Here is a 20,344-nt window from a genome sequence, read left to right as displayed (position 1 = left end):
CCCTGACTCTCACCTTATACTCTCATGTAGTCTACGCTCCAGCCATGCCTGACTACTTGTCAGTGGGTTTAAGTGACTCCCAAGGTTAGAAGGTTACAAGGACATTCAGAGAGGTTAAGCGACATTTCCAAGGATACTCCCTGACTCCTAAGCCTGCACTGTTTCCACCCATCCATTCTGCTGCAGCTCTCCAGAGCTGTCCTTGTACCAAGCGTGTGTATTCACATCGTCTCTGCCACTTGACTGAGCTTTTGAGGACATCTTGTCTCATTCATCTCCGAATTATCTGCACCCGGTACTAAGTAGGGTAACAACATGAGAATGATTGCATGATTGATGAAACTGGCTAGTTACGTACACGTAGTCATACACGCACTTTTTTCTACATTAATAAGACACCGACTTCTAGTGGGTTAATCAAACAAACTAAATACCCTTCCTGCTAAGCACTCACGTAATGCCTTAGCCGTTAATGAGAAATACTCACGGCGGAATTCTAAAGGAAACGCAAGTCAGATGAGGATGTCTGCTGCTGAGGGGGGTTTTAGCCCCCACACAGAGAGCGTGGACGCTCGCCTCTCTATTTGTAAAATCATTATGGAAAGATGACAGGTAACGTGTTAGAGTCAAAATTTCAGCAAAATAGGAAGAGTTCTACTGCCTTGTTTCTTGCTTTTGATCTCACGTGTTAACAAAAGATCATAACACTGTGTGTGTGTGCAGTCAACACAGTTGTGTGATGTATATTTCATATTATTAGATTTTTACAACAACCCAATGAGAAAGATGAGACAGAGTTTATTTCTCCCAAACTACTGATGAAGAGCCCGAGGTTCAGGTAGGTTAAACAAGGGGTAGTGGAGGTGGTTAGTGCAGAAGAAAAAAAAAAAAAAAAAGAGGTGAAAGCTCTGTATAGATATCAAAGTGACATTGACAAAAGACCACCAGAATAAATTAGCACTCCCATCCTGACTGACTCAGTCAGCAGGAACAAATTCACCGGGCAGGTAGAAAAGATAGCAGGAGGGTCATGGTACAATTTATCAAGAAATGACTACCAGAACCTCTTTTTTAAAAGACAAACACATCAAACCAACAATAGAGCAATACAGACATACCTCAGAGTTATTGCGAGTTCGGTTTCAGACCACCTCAGTAAAGTAAATGTCACAATAAAACAAGTCACACAATTTTTTAAAATTCCCTAGTGTATATAAAATTTATGTTTACACTATATGTAGTCTATTACGTGTGCAATAGTATTATGTCTAATAAAAAACAATGTACATACCTTAATTTAAAAACACTTTATTGCTGAATAATGCCAAAGCAGGGTTGATGCAAACCTTCAATTTTTAAAAATACGCAGTATCTGTGAAGCACATAAAGCAAAGTACAATAAAACGAGGTACGCCTGTAGCTATTTTACTTTTTAGAAGTCCCGTACCTCGTAAATAATAAGGCCCAGAACATGTCCCAGATTTTCTGACTCCAAACTTGTGAAATCCTAAAATGATTTCTAGATTGTACACTTCCCTTCTGGCCCTGAAAAGAGATGTGTGATTTAAATATCCCCAAAGGCATTCCCAAAACCCCAAGGAATTAGGCACACCATGCAAGCTCAAGGATCAAAGGGGACCAGACATGTTTAGTGTATTTTCTTCTGTATTTTTTTCCAGTCTCTCTTTCTCTTTTTGTCTTGTGCTAGTCAGTAATTCAAACAAAAGGAAAACATAAATGGTACTTCAGTATTAAGTCCTGGGGGACTTAAGTGATTTATATTCTCTTTCTTCAGCAATACTTGCTGTAAAGCTACTGAAGGTAATATTTAGAGGAAATGGATATTTTGCCACAATTTCACCTCTTAATCCTTAGAGCATTTCCTAGATATCTATCAGCGGTTCATAGAGACTTTAACACTTTATGAACAATATGTTCACTTCCCTTTACAATGGCAAGGAAAAAAAATAAACTCTCATTGAAGAAGTCTGCAGTGTCTCCCCAAATGAAATTGGGTGATAAACCAAATAAAATAGGCACCAAAAATGGAAGTATGTTTTCATTTGTTTTCACTCGCTCTGCTCCAAATCTGTATGCTGGGAAGTTTTATTTGATTTATTTAGTTGAGTCTTTCCTGAACAAAAGAAACTGCAGTGCAGTTTTCATCAACCCATGTCAAGGATGTTAACTGAAGATGATGATTATCATTTCCAACTATTCGTGGGGGAAGCAGGGAGAGATATAATAGTATAATACTGTTTGTACCTGAAGACGGAAAGGATTTCTGCAAAGCCCACTGGAAGAGGTTATACTGTTTCAATTCTTTGTAACTCCCAGACTTGACATTTATATTTTTAAGAGTTGATTTTAGGGCTTCCCCTGTGGCGCAGTGGTTGAGAATCCACCTGCCAATGCAGGGGATACGGGTTCGATCCCTGGCCCGGGAAGATCCCACATGCCGCAGAGCAGCTAAGCTCGTGTGCCACAACTACTGAGCCTGTGCTCTAGAGCCCGTGAGCCACAACTACTGAGCCCGCATGCCGCAACTACTGAAGCCCGCGCGCCTAGAGCCCATGCTCCACAATGAGGGAAACCACTGCAGTGAGAAGCCCGCACACCGCAACTAAAGAAAGCCTGCATGCAGCAACGAAGACCCAACACAGCCAAAAATAAATAAATAAAATGTTTTTTTAAAGTTGATTTTATAGGAAATCAAAATAGAGGAACTTGCAACTTTTGGTACTGAATAAAAACCTTAAGCTCAGGAATAATACTTTAAATGTGTATGCTTCCAAGTTTAAGGGGACTTGATAATGGTACTTTGAAAGGATGCTGATTTAATACAGATTTTTTTTCACCACAAGCTGAAGTCATTTATATAGTTCTGTGTTTTTTTTTTTTTTTAATTTCTGCACACCATCTGTGTGATATAATTTTTTAATCAACTCACTTCTTTAACAACATAAATATTTGTTTTAAAAGGGAATTTTATATCCATACCTAAAAATAAGAAAATTACTTTCACTCTCCATACATACAAGACAAACTTAGAAATAAAATGAATGGATGCAAAACAACGTTCTTTCATTCTAACCAGGCACTTGGAGTCTGCTTAAGGCTCTGAGCCTGAGGCCAGCATTCTGTTTGTTAGAGAGATCACCACTGGCAGGGAACTGAAATGTTCTCTTTTAACGTACTCAGAGGATTAAAAGATATTTGGAAAGCATGTAACTCTCCCACCATGTGATTCCATGGTGTTTATTTTTTCACGTTTATGTCTGTCCCATCAGAGATCATCATGGGGGTGCACCCCCTGCACTACGACAAATGCTGGGGTCTCCTAACAAGTTTGGGCTGGACAGTCAAAGGTGGAATTCCTTTCCGAGTCTCACATTCTTTAACTGAGGAATGCATTTCTGCATCACCTGCATCTCTGAACGGCTGTGAGGGTTAAATGGGATAACATCCTATAAAAACACCAGTACCTGCTGGTTGCTCAATTAATTCTAGTTACCACCAACCGTCACTAAATTTTGTCCTTTCATTCTATCTGTTCTACAAACATGAAGTCTCTATCTATTCCAGACACCTGTCCTCACTCTTTGCCTATCCTACCTTCTTACAGAAATCTTCTTTAACCTGTGTCATTCACCCCTCATTTTTGCTCCAACACTGTGATGCTTTCTGAGGAAATCACATCCAACATTCTGACAGACTCCACAAGTATATCTGCCTGTTCTCTTGAAAGCTATATTGGCAAAATAGGTAGACAGATCAATGAAAAAAAAAAACAATAATAAAATACAGATTAACCACACCTGGGTACGGGAAAGTGGAAAGATTTTGAGAGCAATAAGATTCTGTTCATAAATGAGACTTTGAAATGGTATCATTTGAGTGTAAGGTCTGGGGGAAAGATAAGTTCCTCTTCTTAAGTCAAAAACAACTTTAAAGTCCCATTAGGTTCTTTTAAAAAGCCTTCTTGAACATCAGATATCTTTTCCAAACACTTCATTGATTTAAGTGTATATTAATCAGAAATGCATGGATTCCATCTCCCTTAGAGTACACATGGATTGGTGCATCCAGATGCAAAATGCCTTTCCTGTTTTCTGTCACTTCAAAATTTGAACAGGTGCTTTAGGCACTCAAGACTGACACAAAAGTGCTAAGCCTTGCCCTTGATGCTTGAGAAGCATGAGAAGTGGTGATGTTTCTTTGGTCCTCTCTGTGAATACTAAAGGAACACACTTTCTTAGAATTTCTGACAGAGGAGATGTAGTTAATAAGCAGTGCGACCTTGGCAATCTTTATTGTAGCATGGCAGAGTAGAAAAAGCCAAATGTGTTCAAAGATCTCCGATTGGTTTCCCGGATTCAACTCTGACTAGATGTTTCCGGTCTCCTCATCTGAAAAATGGGGGTTCTGGACAGGATCAGTTTATCTTGCAGTTTGCTGTGGGGTAGAGATGAGATGATAAATCAACAAAAATTTATGGAGCATCACTTCTGTGCTACTGGGGGTTCAAAGATAAATGAACAGAATACTTCCCTCTGGTCTTCAAGGAAACATCTAGCTCTGGAGGAAGAAAGCACTCTGGGAATCTGTTTTAAAGCTCTATCTTTGGGATGGGGTGACATGCATGAGAGTCTAAAGGCTACAGAGAGACAGTGCACTCTGCCTGAGGGGTCCCTTTCTTCCTGAATGGAAACTCACTCTGTAAACACTCAGGTATCATATTATGAAGCACTAAGGAGAGATGGATCCATATTAATACTCAGTGTCATTATAATTATTATCACTGCTAGTATTAACTGCTCCTATTATGCAAATCACCATTGGGGATCTGAAATTGTTTCCTGATGGTCCCTCTTAATTGTGTCAGTTGGATGAATTTTTTTTTTCCAGTTGTTCAGCCTTTTAGTCTATCTTCACTGTTTTATTTCTGCTCTAGGAGATTGAGTTTCCTGCTTTTGTTTCTTTTCACTTTGTTTTGTGATCCTTTTTCTCCCTCTCTGTTTTCCAGTGAAATCTGTTATTCTCGTCGAGCTCTCCACACCAATCTGCTGGGCCATCTGATTTTTTAACTCCAAATCTGGGTCTATTTCTAGCCAACTGTTAACAATAATCCCACAGTTATCTTTGCAGTCATATTCACTTGTTTATTATCTTAAATAATACGATTCCTGGACATCAACTATGCATTAGGCGTTGGGCTAGGTTGAAGATACACAGATATGGATAATATAGTCTCTGATTTTCAAGGAGCTCAGGATCAATCTAGTGAGGGTGGCAGGCAAATAAGCATAAAATGACAGGCCAGTGTGTTCAGCCTCATACTGCAAGCACATGCAAGGAGCAGCAGAGGTATGTAAGTGGGGACTTGAGTGAAGACTTAAGAGTATAAGTGATACCTGTGCTCCATCTGGGAAGATAAGATGGCCACTATTCACAGAGAGGTATCCTAAGAGTGGAAGAATGCCACTTCTCTATGCTCAGGGTCTGTTCATCAAGCAGATGCTAACTGCATCCCCAGAGTACAGAGCCAAGCCTAGTGGCACTTCCAAGGAGTGTCTCTGGGGGGCCTCAGCTCCTCTACAATTACCAGCAGCACCATAACAGTGCATTTCCAAAAAGACATACAATCTATCTGAAAAAAACAGTGTTCTTGCTATGCAAATTCAGGTTCTAGGCAAGACCCCAGAGGAGCCAGACTCTCTTATTCAGCCCCAAGCCAGACATTTCTGTCCAGATTTCTTCCCCTGAGACCTACTCATTTATAAGGCTGGTTGAGCTCTAGTCTCCAAGGTCCATGGCTTCAAGATAATTGGAAAAATGAAAAATCTCCAGCAGAGTTCATCGGTAATGAAATGAGTACGGGACTGACCTACTGTTTGCAGGGTGCTTCTCCTCTGAAGCCCTCAGCTGGCCAAGGACTCGCCTATCAAATGTTCTGAACACAAGTATGGAACCTACTGGCCAGTCCTGTTCCCTGTGTGTAAATTCTAACACCCTCCTGACTGAAAACTGATATCAGTGCCCTTTTCACCCGAGAAGTAAGAGAGCTTATCTTCCATAAGGACCTTGACCCTAACCCTTTCCTTTCTCTCATTTATGCCTTGAGATCCCATTATTTCTTCTTTAGGTCATTAAACGCAAAATATTAATCCATATTTTTTTTTACCAGATCATTAAGACTGAAGCAGGCCTCCTTCTAATATTAGCTGCTTTTAGTGTCTTAGTAATCAAAGTGGAGTGAGGAGGAAGATACAATAAGAAAAGAAAAAAACCACAATTTTAATTCTCAGGAAGAAATGCAGTTGTGTGTGCAGGGTATAAATTGTTTAGAAGACGATGGTTTGGGGAAAAATGAAGGCTTCTTTGCTTGGAGCTCAGATATGTGGGAAAACAGTGGATGATACCATTTAAAGGGCTGATTCGGGTCTGACGGAATGCCCTATGTAGCCAGGACACAAAATTACACAATTAAGAGGAGAAGCCTATAGGAATCTATAGGAATCTGTAGATTCCTATAGCTATAGATTCCTATAGCTATAGGAGTCTCAGAAGAATCTGTGTTCTGGTCATCTGCTTTTTGTAGGTAGGGATCCATGGGCTCACTTGAGAGGAAACTAACATATATACTAAAAACTAGAGATTTTTTTCTTTCATTGCATCCTTTAATCCAACAACCCTGTGAGTTAAACATTCCATAAAGCATACAACAGCTTATACACAAAAGCAAATGAGACTCGGAGAGCTTATCAAACTGGTTAACTAGTTAGCTGTCTAATTTACAGAACCAGTACTGTGACTATTGGCCGGATCTAGATGACCCCAGAAACATCTATATGTCTTGCTTTTTCTTTCAGGTGTTACACCTCCTGTGCCCCCACATAATGGAGTTAACATTTTCAAAGGACCAAGAAATGTTTAGTGTGGCTGTTGCACACAGGACAAAGACTGTGTGCGCTATGAAATGATAGTAAAAAGGTGAGCAGAGGTCTAATTGGGGCGTAGAGAAGAAAATACATTTCCCTTGATGATTTCTTCATCTGAAAAATTGGGAGGTTATTGTAGAGAATAAATGAGATAACATATGCCAATCAATCCCTATAGTGCCTAGCAAGATATTAAACATTCAGTAGTAAGAATTCCAACTACAAGCACTAATGCCATTTATTATTACTTTTTATTCCAGAAAAGTGACTATATGCCTTATGTAATTGGGGAGGGGGGGAGCGGGGGTGGCAGGGAACAACCTGATGAAAAATAAGGAGTTCTCTGCTCAGGCACAGTGAGATCATTTGGAGGAAGAAAGCCAGAATATCCTTATGCAAAAAAGAAGAGTGAGAAAAAATTCAGCAGGCTCCCTGCATTTGTTTTTCTCTGCTTTCGTAGAATGCAGAAGTCAGGCCTTACATATCTCCATTTGAAATGAGTTGTTTCTGTTTGGGTTTTCTACTGGAAGACACCAGAGAAAAGTTTTAGGGTACATCAGAACATATGAGAGCACAATTATTTTTTTCTTATGCTATTATCTTCCTCTGCTTCCAAACTAATTCTCACTTCAAAAATCCACAGCACACAAGATCTGCTTTGAAGGAGCCTCTGGGGCTACATTAGTGAGACAAACTCCAGGGTACTGAAATAATTCACCCAAGACAAGACATATTATTAGACTGAGCAGATACTAGATGAAGAGAGTAAATGTAATCTCACCAGAAAATGTAAGTAGACCTTTTCTAGGCTGCATTAATTTGGGTCTAAACTGTGTTTTTTGCTGTTATTGTTTGTTTGTTTGTTTTTTCCCCAGTCTTCTGACTTCATATCTGGAAGACTAATCAGGTTTTTAGCTTAATGATTTTTCCCTGGGCCATATTTTCAGGGACAAGTGACAACCTGATATATCCATTAAAGACCAATGACCTGGGATCTAGTCTTGGCTTTTTCCAAGAGCTTGGTTATATAACTTTAGGCTCAGGAGTCAAAAGCCTTCCCCATTTTTTTTTTCCTAGAAAATGAAGAGGTTGAACTAGATAAGTCTCTAAGGGCCCTTTTGGCTCTAAAAGCTTGTAACTCTATAAAATTGAGGAAATAACGTATCTTTTTCTCACCTCACAAGATTATTGCAAGGATCAGATAAGAGAGCTGATATGCTTGGAAATATACGAAGGGCTATGCAGATCTAAATAGTAGTAGCAGAAGTGTGCCTTAGCCTTGGACTCCAGTACTGAGGAGCTCAGCGGGACCTTGGATACCATTTGGTTTCATTATTCTCAGATGGTCTCCAGAATGATGTTTGTTATGCTGAATTAGAATCACCGTGTTTGCTTTTTGAAAATATACATTCTCCTTGGAGACTTTTTTTTTTTTTTTTTTTTTTTTTTTTTTTGGTATGCGGGCCTCTCACTGCCGTGGCCTCTCCCGCTGCGGAGCACAGGCTCCGGACGCACAGGCCCAGCGGCCATGGCCCACGGGCCCAGTCGCTCCGCGGCACGCGGGATCCTCCCGGACCAGGGCACGAACCCGTGTCCCCCGCATCGGCAGGCGGACTCCCAACCACTGCGCCACCAGGGAAGCCCTCCTTGGAGACTTTGATTTAGTTGGTTAACCATGGAATCTGGGATCTGTAGTTTCAAAACCACATGCAATTAAGGATTCTGATTCTTCTCAGGAACACATAATGTTTAGTCCATCTTGTATTGCAATGTATGAGTCCCTTCTGTAGTGAGGTCATACATTGTTTTCAAAGTAGGTTATAATAGTTACTTACCAGTATTTCAATATTGAAAGGTAGTACTAGATTTTTTTTTTTTTTTTTTTTTTTTGCGGTATGCGGGCCTCTCACTGTTGTGGCCTCTCCCGTTGCAGAGCGCAGGCTCCGGATGCACAGGCCCAGCGGCCATGGCTCACGGGCTTAGTTGCTCCGCGGCATGTGGGATCTTCCCGGACCAGGGCACGAACCCGTGTCTCCTGCATCGGCAGGCGGATTCTCAACCACTGCGCCACCAGGGAAGCCCTAGATTATATTTAATGTTAGAAATCCTTGGTTTGAATTGCACTCTTTGACTTATTAACTGCGTAAGCTTGAGCAAATCACTTAACTTCTCTGAGCCTCAGTTTTCTCATACTTTAAAGGATATCAACAATATCCTGTCCATTCACAGTGCCTTAATAATTAAAGAGAGACTGTATGTAAAAGAGCTAATGGAGTATGTTATAATGTTAGCTCACCTCCTTCTTTACCTACCCTGTAAAATATCATAGCTATAAGGGCATTGGTAAAACACAATGCTGCATAATAATCATATTATTAGTAAATAAAATCTCGAGTTGCATAACATGTGTTTAGACATCCTACCATCTGAACAGATGCCAATGCACAAGTTTGTTTACAGGTGTCTGCTGCTTTCTCAGAGACTAAGTGTTGAGTGCATGGTGTTTGGGTGAGTAAAACTACCTTCTGTTATCGTTAGCTTGTTTTAAAATTTAGGGAGATATGCCCAAATGTATGTCTTGTAGGAATTTTGCCTTAGTATTTATCTATATTTATTCACACATAGTGTTTGCAAAAGCAAGTACATTTTTCTTCTCCAAATATTCTCCCCCATTTCCTACCATTCTAAGTCTCTTGAGCAAGGCCACTATTTACAATAGAGTTGTTTTCATGACACATTTATGAAAATACAGATCCTGATCACAGTTTCCTTCAGGACTGCCAAAGAGAATTTGAAACCCTGTTAGTGGGAATTTGAAACCCTGTTAGTAGATGCAAGGTGAAAGGTGGGTTCAACTGTATATCAAAAATTGTATCTGCGGAACTGAAATTGTTTTATAAACCTCAATTAGGCCTCATACCACCCCCCTGAGGCAAGAAAGAAATATTATGCACTTGTATGGAGACACAAACTGAAAACCCATGGAGAGGTTAATCAATTTGCAATCAAATGTCTTATAGCTGGGCTGCAGTGAGTTAGGAACAAAATGGAATTTCTTCCTAGGGAGCAGCTTACCTTCTTTTGTTTGCCTGATTATTAGACTGTATGAAACTTCTGGAAAATTATGATGAATGTTCAAAAGAAACCTCTGAGAAAGGATTAGCATTTGTTTCCCAGGTTAGTAAATGAGTGATTTGTTTTTCATGCAAAAGCAAAGCACCTCTTTTGTTTTGCCAAACAATTCTGTGGAAATGACCCCTTTGAGGAAGGAGAAAAAGAAAAGCAAAGGAATTCAGGAATTAGGACAGCGATTGGTAGAATATTTCTTATCCTTTGTTCTCTCCATCTCCTTCTACACAGTAACCTACACAGCTGTTGCACGCTAGAGGGCGCTTGAGGTGGAAGAAAAAAGCCTCGACAGCCCTTCAGCTAGGACAGTTGCCCGTGGAGGCGGGAGACGGCCACCTAAAAGCAGCGCTCTCTTTCTCCGCAAGGCAGCATAACTTCGGTAAACGAACAAACAAAAAATCTTTAGCCAGTATTATGCAGCTTTGACAAATAAAGAAATTCTGTGCATGTTCTCAGTAATGTAATTTCCTTTCAACTTCTTGGAACATTTGTCCAATGCATGTGTAGCAGTCTCTAGTAACCAACTTGATGACAACTAATCAGAACTACAAACCCCCCCGTTTTAGGCATAATAAGAGATGCTGGTGTGCCTTTCCCCGCCCCCATACGTTTGTATTCTTTTATACATGTGTAATGATACATTAGTATAAGTGTGCAAATTTCAAATGATCGTAATCTTCTAAGTCTGATTTAAGGTCAATTAAATTTAATTAATATGTTTTAATGTTGACGCACTCTGATATACCAAACTAGTAGTATTTGCGGGGGGCGGGGGGTGGGTTTGGGAGAAAAAGCTCCCTTCCGTTGCTCTTTCTTCTTTTTAAAGCACAGTGTGAAACTATTTTTATTTTTTTCCTCTTCATGGCTCCCCCGTTAAACAAGAGGGGTCTGGAATCTTCTTAACCTAGCTGATGTTCTCTTTCAGGAAAACCAAAAACCAAAACCTACAACCAAACAACAAATGAAAATGTGTGTAGTCCACCACACCTGGGCTGGCTTATTTGATAGCTTTGTACCAGTCCCCTTAAATCTATCTGCTGCCCGGCCTCCCCTCCCCCACCATTCAGTTTCTGTTTAGAAGCTGAATTGGAGCTTATCTCTTTTCTAGCACCTGGGAAGATGAGAGATAATGCCATTTTGAAAAAACTTCTCCAGAATGCTCTCAGCACAGATGTGGTTTTCAGAAAGTGTTTACACCTCCATTTATTGAAAATAAAATGGCAAGCTTAAGATTAGTAATTACAGTCAATATTAAGAGATCCAGGTCTAATTTCAGGGACAGCTAAAAGCAGCTGCCAAGAAATGTAGAGAGTCCAGTGATGATTGTACCCCAAGAATCCATAACCATTTCTAAAGAAGTCAGTTTCTCAAATCCTGTAATAAACGCTGGTGAAGTAATAAGCACATGATAAATTTAGTGTGCGTACACTTTTCTTTGTCTTTATTTTACTTTATTTGTTTTTTTTAGGATAGTATTCAGTCTTAGAATATTCCAGGACAAAAACAATAAGTAGTCGTATAATACCATACTTTACTTTTTTTCTTCTCATCTTTTTATAGATCTCCTGAGAAAAGAATAGCCTAAGGCAGTGTTTCTCAAACTTTAGCAAGTCACAGAATGTCCCAGAGTATTTGTTAAAAGGCAGATTTCTGAGCCCCACCCAGATGCAGGGCAGGAAACTTTGCATTTCTAACAAGTTCCCTGAAGATCCGGGAGGTAGTACTTGGTTCAGAGATCACAGTTTGAGAACCACTATAATTGCTCACATTCTCTTAACTTGAGCACCGTCACATCTTTTCATGATTTTGGTAAAGAAGCTGGTTTAAAACAAACCCTTAAACTTAAAAAAAATAAAACCCACACTTTTCTAAATTTATTTAAACATTTAAATTTCTAAAAACAGCTTTCCTAATCTTTCCATTCTTATGACTTAGGCTCCAATATTGAAAGTCAAACTGAAATTTCAAAGTTTTTTTTTTTCCTTTTTTTGCCTAATGACACAGTTGTTACATATTTTATATTAAATATATAAAAAGTGTGTTTCTCAGGAAATTACTGAGAATAAAATATGCACCCCCTCCAAAAAAAAAAAAAAAAAGACAGTCTTTTTCAGATTTTTCATTGGAATTCCATAAGCTGAAATGTGAGAAAGGGTTCCTGAATTCCTAGAAAATATTACATACTTACTGGTGCTATGTTTTTGCCTTCTTCATATTCACATTCTTCAAGTTTTTATTTTAAACCTTATATTGAAATACCCTTGGCAGGTATCACATTGTAAAATCCCTTCATTCATGGAATCCACACTCCTTAACCTTACCTTTAAGATGTATTCCGTGAGTAAATGAATTAATTAATTAATCTAAATATTAATCTAAATTTAGAAGCAGGAACTTCCTGGGCAGTCCAGCCTTAAGACTCTGCGCTTCAACTGCAGGGGACTTGGGTTCAATCCCCCCCCCCCCCGTAGGGGAACTAAGATCCCTCATGCTGCATGGTGTGGCAAAAAAAAAAAAACAAAGCAAAAAAAAATTAAAAGCAATCCAATAAATCTGAAAGTTCTCAGTAACCATACCATGGTAAACACATTTTTTAAAGTTAGTTTATTTTAGTTTTTTATTGTGTACTGAAGAAGGAGAAGATGAAAAGTTTGAATTGTATCACAGGGAGTAATAGATAAGTTCCATTCTGCCATTTCCTGCCCCAACTGTAGAAGTTGGAGTCTTCCTAGCTTTCCTTCCCGCTTCCAGGGCTCTGATTCCTAAAAGCCATCTGATTCCTCGCCCTTCAACTAACGAGTCACTTGGTTTACTCTCTTCCTTGATGAAAATTAGAAGAAAAGTCCCACTCCTAGTGAAAAAGGAAAGTGTCTTTTACTACATGGAGTCACTCTCCATCTCATTCTACTGCAGAGACCCCTCTGCAAAATAGTCTGCGTGTCATCAGAATGCAGGCTGGAGACATGCGGCCTCATCTCACTGTAGCATCAATCAGCCAAGGTTATTCTGAATGCAATCTTCCCTCTCACCAACCCCTAACCCTCACTCTCTGATTATACTCCTGCCCTATCAGATAACTCCTCACCCTTCCTCCCCTGAAATACTCCACAACACATGCAATTTTAGCGGCCATCCTAAAAAGCCTGTGTAACAGTCCTCTTCCTAGTGGAAGGCTATAACCCTGGAGAGGATGTTGAAGGAAAACTATCTTAAGGAGTTAGGCTCTCACCATTGTGACGTTACACTGCATCCTATTAAGAGGGGGTAGAATTGTTAAAGAGGCAAACGCCTTGTCTTTCAGCATCCCTGATTATTTTAGAAATATCCTTATAGCTCTTTTTAACATTATCCTAATCCTCTTTCATACTGCTTAATGATCCAGGCCTCTCCCAAGAATTAGGAGAAAATTAGCAGGAAATTCCTACTGCAGTGCTTTGAGCAGAGATTAACAATGTAGAGAGAGAGGGCTACCTTGAATTCTAGATGGCCAAAGTTCAGCTAGGACAGTGTATGTAACTGCTCAGAGAATAAATGTGGGTAAGGTGAGTCAAAACAAACCCATTCTAACCCAAGGTAACTCAAGCCATTGGATTCTGACTCTCTTCACTTTGTCATCAAAATAGTTTTGTTTTTCCTTTAGGACAATGAGATTTGAGGATAGTGTCTAGCTCTACCACTCTAGCTTTCTTTTGAGGTGAGTTTGTTACTTGTAACAATTCCCAGTCTTCAGTAACACCTAAACTTTTCTTTAGTTCTCATAGATGTAAGAAGGTGCCCCAAGGAAAGGTTTGGAGCCTTTGTTCCAAGTGAAAATGAATGTCTGAAAATTAAGCATAGCGCAAGATGTGATCTATTTCACTTGGTTCACTTGGGACTGCCTGGTCCCACGGCAGTTACAATTTGATTGAGGCGTGACTGCTGTTCCTTTTTCCAAGTCAGAATTAGCCAGTTCCTGAGTACCCTGTAAGCAGACAAAATCTGAGCTGGGGAACAGTTACCAAGTGACTGCCTTGTGGGAAAATACCTTCTGGTTCTCTTCACCCTCTCTCTCTGAAATAATTCACTAAGTTTCTTGCCCACATCAGCTAGAATGTGAAACTGACAGATATTAGACCTGTAGTCAATATTGTTTTCAATATTTCACCAATGGATGGTAGATGCAGCAGACACAAAATAGTCAACTTTGCATAAATATTATAAGCATGTTGTGTCTGTTTTCTCATTCTCTTCACTCTCATTGAGTCCGACAAGACAGCATAAGCGTTACAGACCTTGTGTCTGGTTCTCCATACCCTTTTCTTTTTCTGTTCCAGCTCTGTCCCCAGGTAGTAAAACCCTTCCTCGGGAGTTCAGCTTTTGTGCACAGAGAATGGACTAAGTGTCCTGTGGCGGGAAGTTAAACAAACAAACAAGCAAACAAAAGATTGGCTCATCGTATTTTTCACGAATTTTATTAAAAGATGATCATAGTGGCCGCATATTTCTAGGTGTTTGCCCCATTGATGAGAAGAAAAGACTTCTGGACCTCCTGATTCCTGATTCCTCTTCTTGCACTGTCTCTACCCCAGGGTGGCCAATTCTCAAGGTTTGAGTGGAGTCTATTAGAGGACTTGAAAGGGCATCTCGTGGTGGAGGCAGAGGAGCTGCAAGCATGGTGCCTGAGAGGAGATTTGGAGGCAAGGGCACATTGAGAAGACCTAGTAGTCCCTCCATTTCCCAAGCAAGTTCTGCTTTTTTCACACGGACTTACTACGCACCCCTCGTGGCTGCCCCTCTGCACTCCCTCATCCCATCGCCCTAAAGCAGCAGAAGCCTGGGGATATGAGGAATGCGCACCACCCGCAGGACCACGGCGCACGGCCTCTAAAACCACAGCGTCTGAGTAGTAGGCAGCGGCCTTACAAACACTCTACTCGGTCCCCTCGTGGTTCTTGGCATAAAGGGAAGGTAAGCTGCCCACGCGCACCCCTTTGCCCTGTCGCGTCCTCTTCCTCCCAAGAAAAGCAGCCCTGGATCACAGGGATTCTTTTCAAGATCTCGCTAGCCTCAGAGCTCAGGGAAGACTCAGAGAGAAAGCTCGCGGGTACCTCCTCCGCATCCTTTTATCATCTGCCAGCCCTCTTATCCTGGAGCCTGGCCCTCCGCAGGCTGCTCGCAGGACACGGAAGGGCGCATCTTCCCGGAGTCACTCCGGGGCGGAGACGCGCAGGGCGTGCTCCAGAGCGAGGAGCGAAAAGTTGTGCGCCCACTTGGTAGCGGGGGAGAACGAAGGAGCGAGCGCGCCAGAGCGCCGGGGTGGGGTGGGGGGGTGGGGGGCGGGATGCCGGGCGCGGGCGGGGAGGGGGCCCGCTTACTTGAATTTCCAAGTGGTAGACCTGCCTCTTCGCTCTGCCCAATGAGATCCGTCAGGGGAGGCACCAGACTCACTTTTCCACATCACTTCACAGTTACATTTGGCAGGCAGGCGGGCTCGCACGCCGGAGCGCTCAGCCCAGAATTCGTGAATCTATTTGGAATCTCCCTGCTTCCTCGAAGCTCATCCCTGTCGCCGGTTTGTGCACGGACAGTAGCGTCCACCCAGCGAAGCCGCACTTTGGGCTGCGGACACTCAGGGCCCGGCGCGCCCGCCCGGCGTCTCCGCACCAAGCCCCGAAGCTCCAGGAGGCATGAACGCGATCCGGAGGCTCCTGCCCAGCGCGCGGGGACCGCTCGGTGTTTACCGCCCTCGGGAGCCGACCTCGAGCCCCTCCAGCCATTTGTGAACCAGGAGGCTTGAAATTCGCCGGCGTGGAGCCCTGCAAGAGTAAGTGGTCCCCCCCACGCCCCCTCGTTGTAATCCACGCCCCGAGGACCCAGAAGGGATCTTTTAGGAATCCCCATGCCCCTTCCGACACCTTGCGCGCTTCCTTTCTCTCGGTTGGTGGATGCGGGTTCGCCGCCCGGTTGCGGGGCTGAGCTGTGTCTTCTTTCCTGGTATGAACAGATGAACAGGGATCACCTCAGGGTTTTAAAAGCTAGACGAATTTTTGCAACCTGCTCTGACAGTAGATCCTGGGGAGTAGTAGATCCTGGGGAGTAGTAGCAAGCGGGCTGTGCCCCTCCAGTTTTCCTGCCGGGTTCCCTCGCTGTCGCCTGGCGATTTCGCCGCCTCGCGACACAGGCAGACGCTGCTGCAGCCTGGCGCCTTCACTACGGGGTCCGTGCGGTGAATGGGAAGCACCCGCCGCCGGATGAGAGGCAGGTGCGAGCCCGAGCAGAAAGGAGGGGAAGGGGATCCGGGGGTGCCCTCTGGCTGATTTGCTGCACCGCCCCACCCCCGAGGAGAGGGAGGGCGACCCCCGCGGTCGTGCGGGCCACGACTCAGCTTTGAGAGCCCCAGCGCGAGGCTTTCCCACAAGTGGCTCCTCCAGCCCGGGAGCGCGGTGCCCGCTGCAAACTTGCCGGGCTCCCAGCCGCCCCACGGCTCTGCGGACGCGGAGATGCTGCCCCGCATCCAGGCAGGACCCCCAAGCAGTGTGCTCCCCGAGCCCGCGAGACTGCGCGCACAGAGGCCTCCTGAGCTGAGCCAGGGACTCTCTCAGACTCCCTCTCCCAGCGCCGGCAGAGCCCGGAGCTGCGCTTTCTGACATCTCACTCCTCCCCGTCCGCGAACCCTTGCGGGGCGGGCCGCGCCCCTCGCGGGACCTCTTGCCTGGGTTCTGCCAGCGCGTAACAGGTTCATAAGGGACTTGCCCCCGTTCTCTCAGGCTCCAGTGAAGCCAGGGAGCCGGTGAAAACCTGCCGCCGCCAACGATGATGCCAACAGGTATCCATAATTTCCTGCGTCTTTTCCCTCCCCAAGACCAAAGCCTTCCCCCATCCAATCTGTCAGAAACCTCAAAGTTTCGTTATCGTGGACCCTTCCGCGCAGGCATAGAGCCGGCTGCACGTCCAGGACTAGATGTTTGCCTTCCCGAGGCGAAATGGCAGCTGTTTGCTTAAGTTGCTAAATGTAAGATATCAAACAACATTAATTGTTTATTGTTGCAAACGCACATTAGTCAGTGATGGAAAATCAGGCTGGCAGCTGCTCACTTCAGCTCCAATTAAAGGATAGAGCTTATACTCAAGCAAGGGAGAAACGGTCTTTTCAACTTTACTACCCTTTCCTGAAGATTCCACAAGAGTTTCCTCTTTAAGAGGCATGATCCGACCATCCCTTAGCGCGCCGGAGCTGCTAATCCGATCAGCCGGCTCCTTTCTCTCACAGGCTTCACAGTATTTGTGTGCCGGGAATGGGAACGGGGTCGCTGGAGAAGGCGTAGGAGCGCTGCCCTCTCGAATCGGTACCACAGCGAAGCAGATCGGAGGGATTGGGGACGGTTGGGGCCCTTAGAAAGCGCCTGCCCTCTTTACAGCAATCCTGACAGCCATCTCAATGGTTAACAACCCTCCCTTGGCTGTCACCTCTGGCTTCATTATAGGAGCTTTTCAACTGGAAAACTGTGTGTGGGAAAGAGATATTTATGTAAGATTTGAGAGTGGGATTTTCCATCCATTCAACCTGGCCGCTGTACCTCGCTGCATGCAAAATGAGCCCTGTCGTTCATGGCAAACACAACTGAATTTTCTGCCTGGCTTTTGCTTTTCATCAGCTGTGTCCAGTTTTGCAGGGGTTTTATCTAGGGTGTGCGTGTGTATGTGTGTAAGAGAGAAAGAGAGATTCTTTTACCGACAGGTCTGATACCTTTAGAGGATGTTCTCTGAGGGTTACATTTTTTTTTTTAATTCCGCAAAGGGAGTTCTCCATAATCATCATGTCCCGACATGTTTTTCCACTTCCCTGAGCTCTGTGGCTGAAAGAAATTCTAGGGCTATCCCTCTTTTTAAATAATAATACTACTAATAACGTTCTGTAATTCTGCTTTAGCAGATTTGAAGCTCCCCATCACATAGTCATTTCATGCTGGAGCAGTCGCAGGATTTTAAATCACCTTTGGTATATTTTTTTTCCTGGACTCTGAAGAGGGCTTGGAGTTGAGAAAATCTGTTCTGAAAACAGAGAAGAGCCTTCCCAGCAACTCAGGGGATTGCTTCATTCAGGGCTGTTCAGCAGCAGTTCACCTTCCTCATTCTGTTCCCCAGCCACCCAAATGGGCATTAAGGCATCCTGTGACCATCACAGATAAGCCAGATATTTCAGAGACACAGAAATTTGTGCTGCAATGTTGTCCTGCAAACTTTTTAATCATTCTCCCCTTCAACCTAGATCTTATATTTCCAGTTATTATTACTATTTAAAAGTCAGTTCTTGTGCCTTATAATCTATATCTCTTAAAACTCTCAAGATCCCAAATGGGTAGATCTCTCTACCCAAGATTCTTAATATATTTTGGCTGCATTTTTGGTGTCCAGGATACATTTCTTGAGCTGTTGAAGGTGTTATGAATTTAGCTGAAGAACAATTTTATAGCAGCCCTGACTGGAATAAGCAGCTCCATTTGCCTGCTCTACGCATATCAACTCGAAAGGGAAGGAAGTCTTTAACCTGAAAACTAACTTTATTTGGACATCATGCAGAACTCTGGTCAAGACAGTATTCATCTAAAGCAGTCCCTTAGTTTAGCACCAAACACAGTTTAAGTAGCCAATGGCAGTATGCTCTAAGTAAAAAAAAAAAATGAATAAAAAAACAACTAAGCAACCTGTGAAACATGCTCAGCAGAACGTAATAGACCACTTGAGAAGGCATTTTGTAAACTCTGTTACATAAATATACTCATGGTGCAACATTTCCTTGTAAACTCTGTATAGATTTAAAGTCTGATGCTCCTGGTTAGCAGGGAGCACCTGATTGTTGGAACAAAGCAAGAAAACTCCAAAGGGAGGGTATAATGATTCTACTCAAGAAATTGTACCTCAGGGCTTTCCTTTCCAGGTTCCTTTGACTGTTTTTTGGCGAGGGAAATGGAACAAGCACATACAGAAAAGTGAGAACCCACACTTCATCAGCTGTTCAGAAGTAACCTTATCAGTAGAAGTAAACTAATGCTTTAAAGAAAAAAATAATAATCTTTGTTATTTTTCTACTCAAGGTGGCACACCTTATGACTTAACATTCCAATCTGAGCAAATTTTCCATGCACAACCAGAAGCTTTTCATGGGTAAAATGACATTCAGTTTGTATTGCCAACCATTCTTTCTTGCCCCATCAGTGAAGTTTTGTATTTGACAAATCAAGGAACAAACATAATCAGAATAGCCTTTAAATTATAGATGCAGTCTAAGGTCCCAAGACTTTCTTTTGAAAATATTTTGCTCGATGGTGCTGTTGATAATTTTGTATTTCTTACAAAATGTTATTCACAGAAGCAGGAAAAAATGCAGTTTTCTCTTTGTTTTCAGTACTTTTGGCATTCACAGCTGAAATGGACTAACTTTGCTTTTTAGTTTAGGAAAAGGCTTCTAACTTTGGTGTATTGTACACCACCTCCAGAGTGTAGAATTAAACCAAAGCTGATTCTTTGCTCTATATTATGTGTTGTACACACACACACACCTCTCTTACTTCTAGAAAACCTGAAAACATCCCTAGATAACTAACTCATTTATTGGTTCAAGTAGGAGATTTGTATCATATTCCCTTTGCCATTTCATCAGCTTTAGATTATTTGATTTGCCCTCCTGGCTTCTTGGATTTGTATATTGACTAGTCTTTTAAAGCAAATACATCTGTTTGTGGTATGGTAAAATTTTTTTCCAGAATCTCATAAATGTATATTTGTGAAATAGAATAATATTTTGATGGTTCAAGGCCATCAGCTGATGTCGTGGGGCTTAATTAACAAAAGAGCTATTAGTCAGCTCTCATTTCATTCCCATAGAAAGTTGTTGATGATGTGATGTGTGCAATATATCTCTGCTGAACTGTTGGTTCTTGCCCCTGGAACCCGCTTCAGATGTAACCAGGAGGAGAAAATTAGTTGAACCTGGCAACTTCAGAGGGTCAGAAAAAAAGTAAGTTCAAGGGGATGCCATTTAGCTGCTTCTCCCACATGTTGCTGTGAACGAAATCTCCATCACCTCTTCATGGCAAAGCACCGGGGCCAACACAGTTTCCTTTTTCTATCATGTCCTAAGCTTTTATTTCCTGAGTTTAAATGTCATGTGCTATTCCCTATCACAGATATCATCCTCCTTCTTGCTTTTAGAAGTCTTGCTTTTTTGTATAGTTTTATTAGTAGGTAGAAATATATAGCTGTGATTTTCTATATCTCTTTGGACAGCATAACAC

At 42.5% G+C, this 20,344-nt stretch overlaps 1 protein-coding gene and 1 long non-coding RNA gene across 3 annotated transcripts in view; both read left to right on the top strand.

Moving 5' to 3' along the window:
* LOC136792995 (uncharacterized) overlaps positions 1-7,665 on the top strand; it is a 257,566-nt gene extending 249,901 nt beyond the window's left edge. The window contains exons 3-4 of the long non-coding RNA XR_010837661.1: positions 6,873-6,993; positions 7,585-7,665. This is a non-coding gene — a long non-coding RNA (uncharacterized lncRNA). The remainder of the gene's footprint in view (positions 1-6,872; positions 6,994-7,584) is intronic.
* A 7,748-nt stretch (positions 7,666-15,413) lies between these two features.
* The window catches only part of CDH8 (cadherin 8), a 374,358-nt gene continuing 369,427 nt past the window's right edge, over positions 15,414-20,344 (top strand). For both annotated transcript variants that reach the window (XM_059044956.2, XM_059044955.2), the window contains exon 1: positions 15,414-15,873. The gene's annotated coding sequence lies outside the window, so the exon portion shown is untranslated. The remainder of the gene's footprint in view (positions 15,874-20,344) is intronic.

The sequence above is a fragment of the Kogia breviceps genome, chromosome 18 (genome assembly GCF_026419965.1).
Source record: "Kogia breviceps isolate mKogBre1 chromosome 18, mKogBre1 haplotype 1, whole genome shotgun sequence".
NCBI classification, from domain to species: domain Eukaryota; kingdom Metazoa; phylum Chordata; class Mammalia; order Artiodactyla; family Physeteridae; genus Kogia; species Kogia breviceps.
This window is presented reverse-complemented; position numbering and strand designations above follow the sequence as displayed.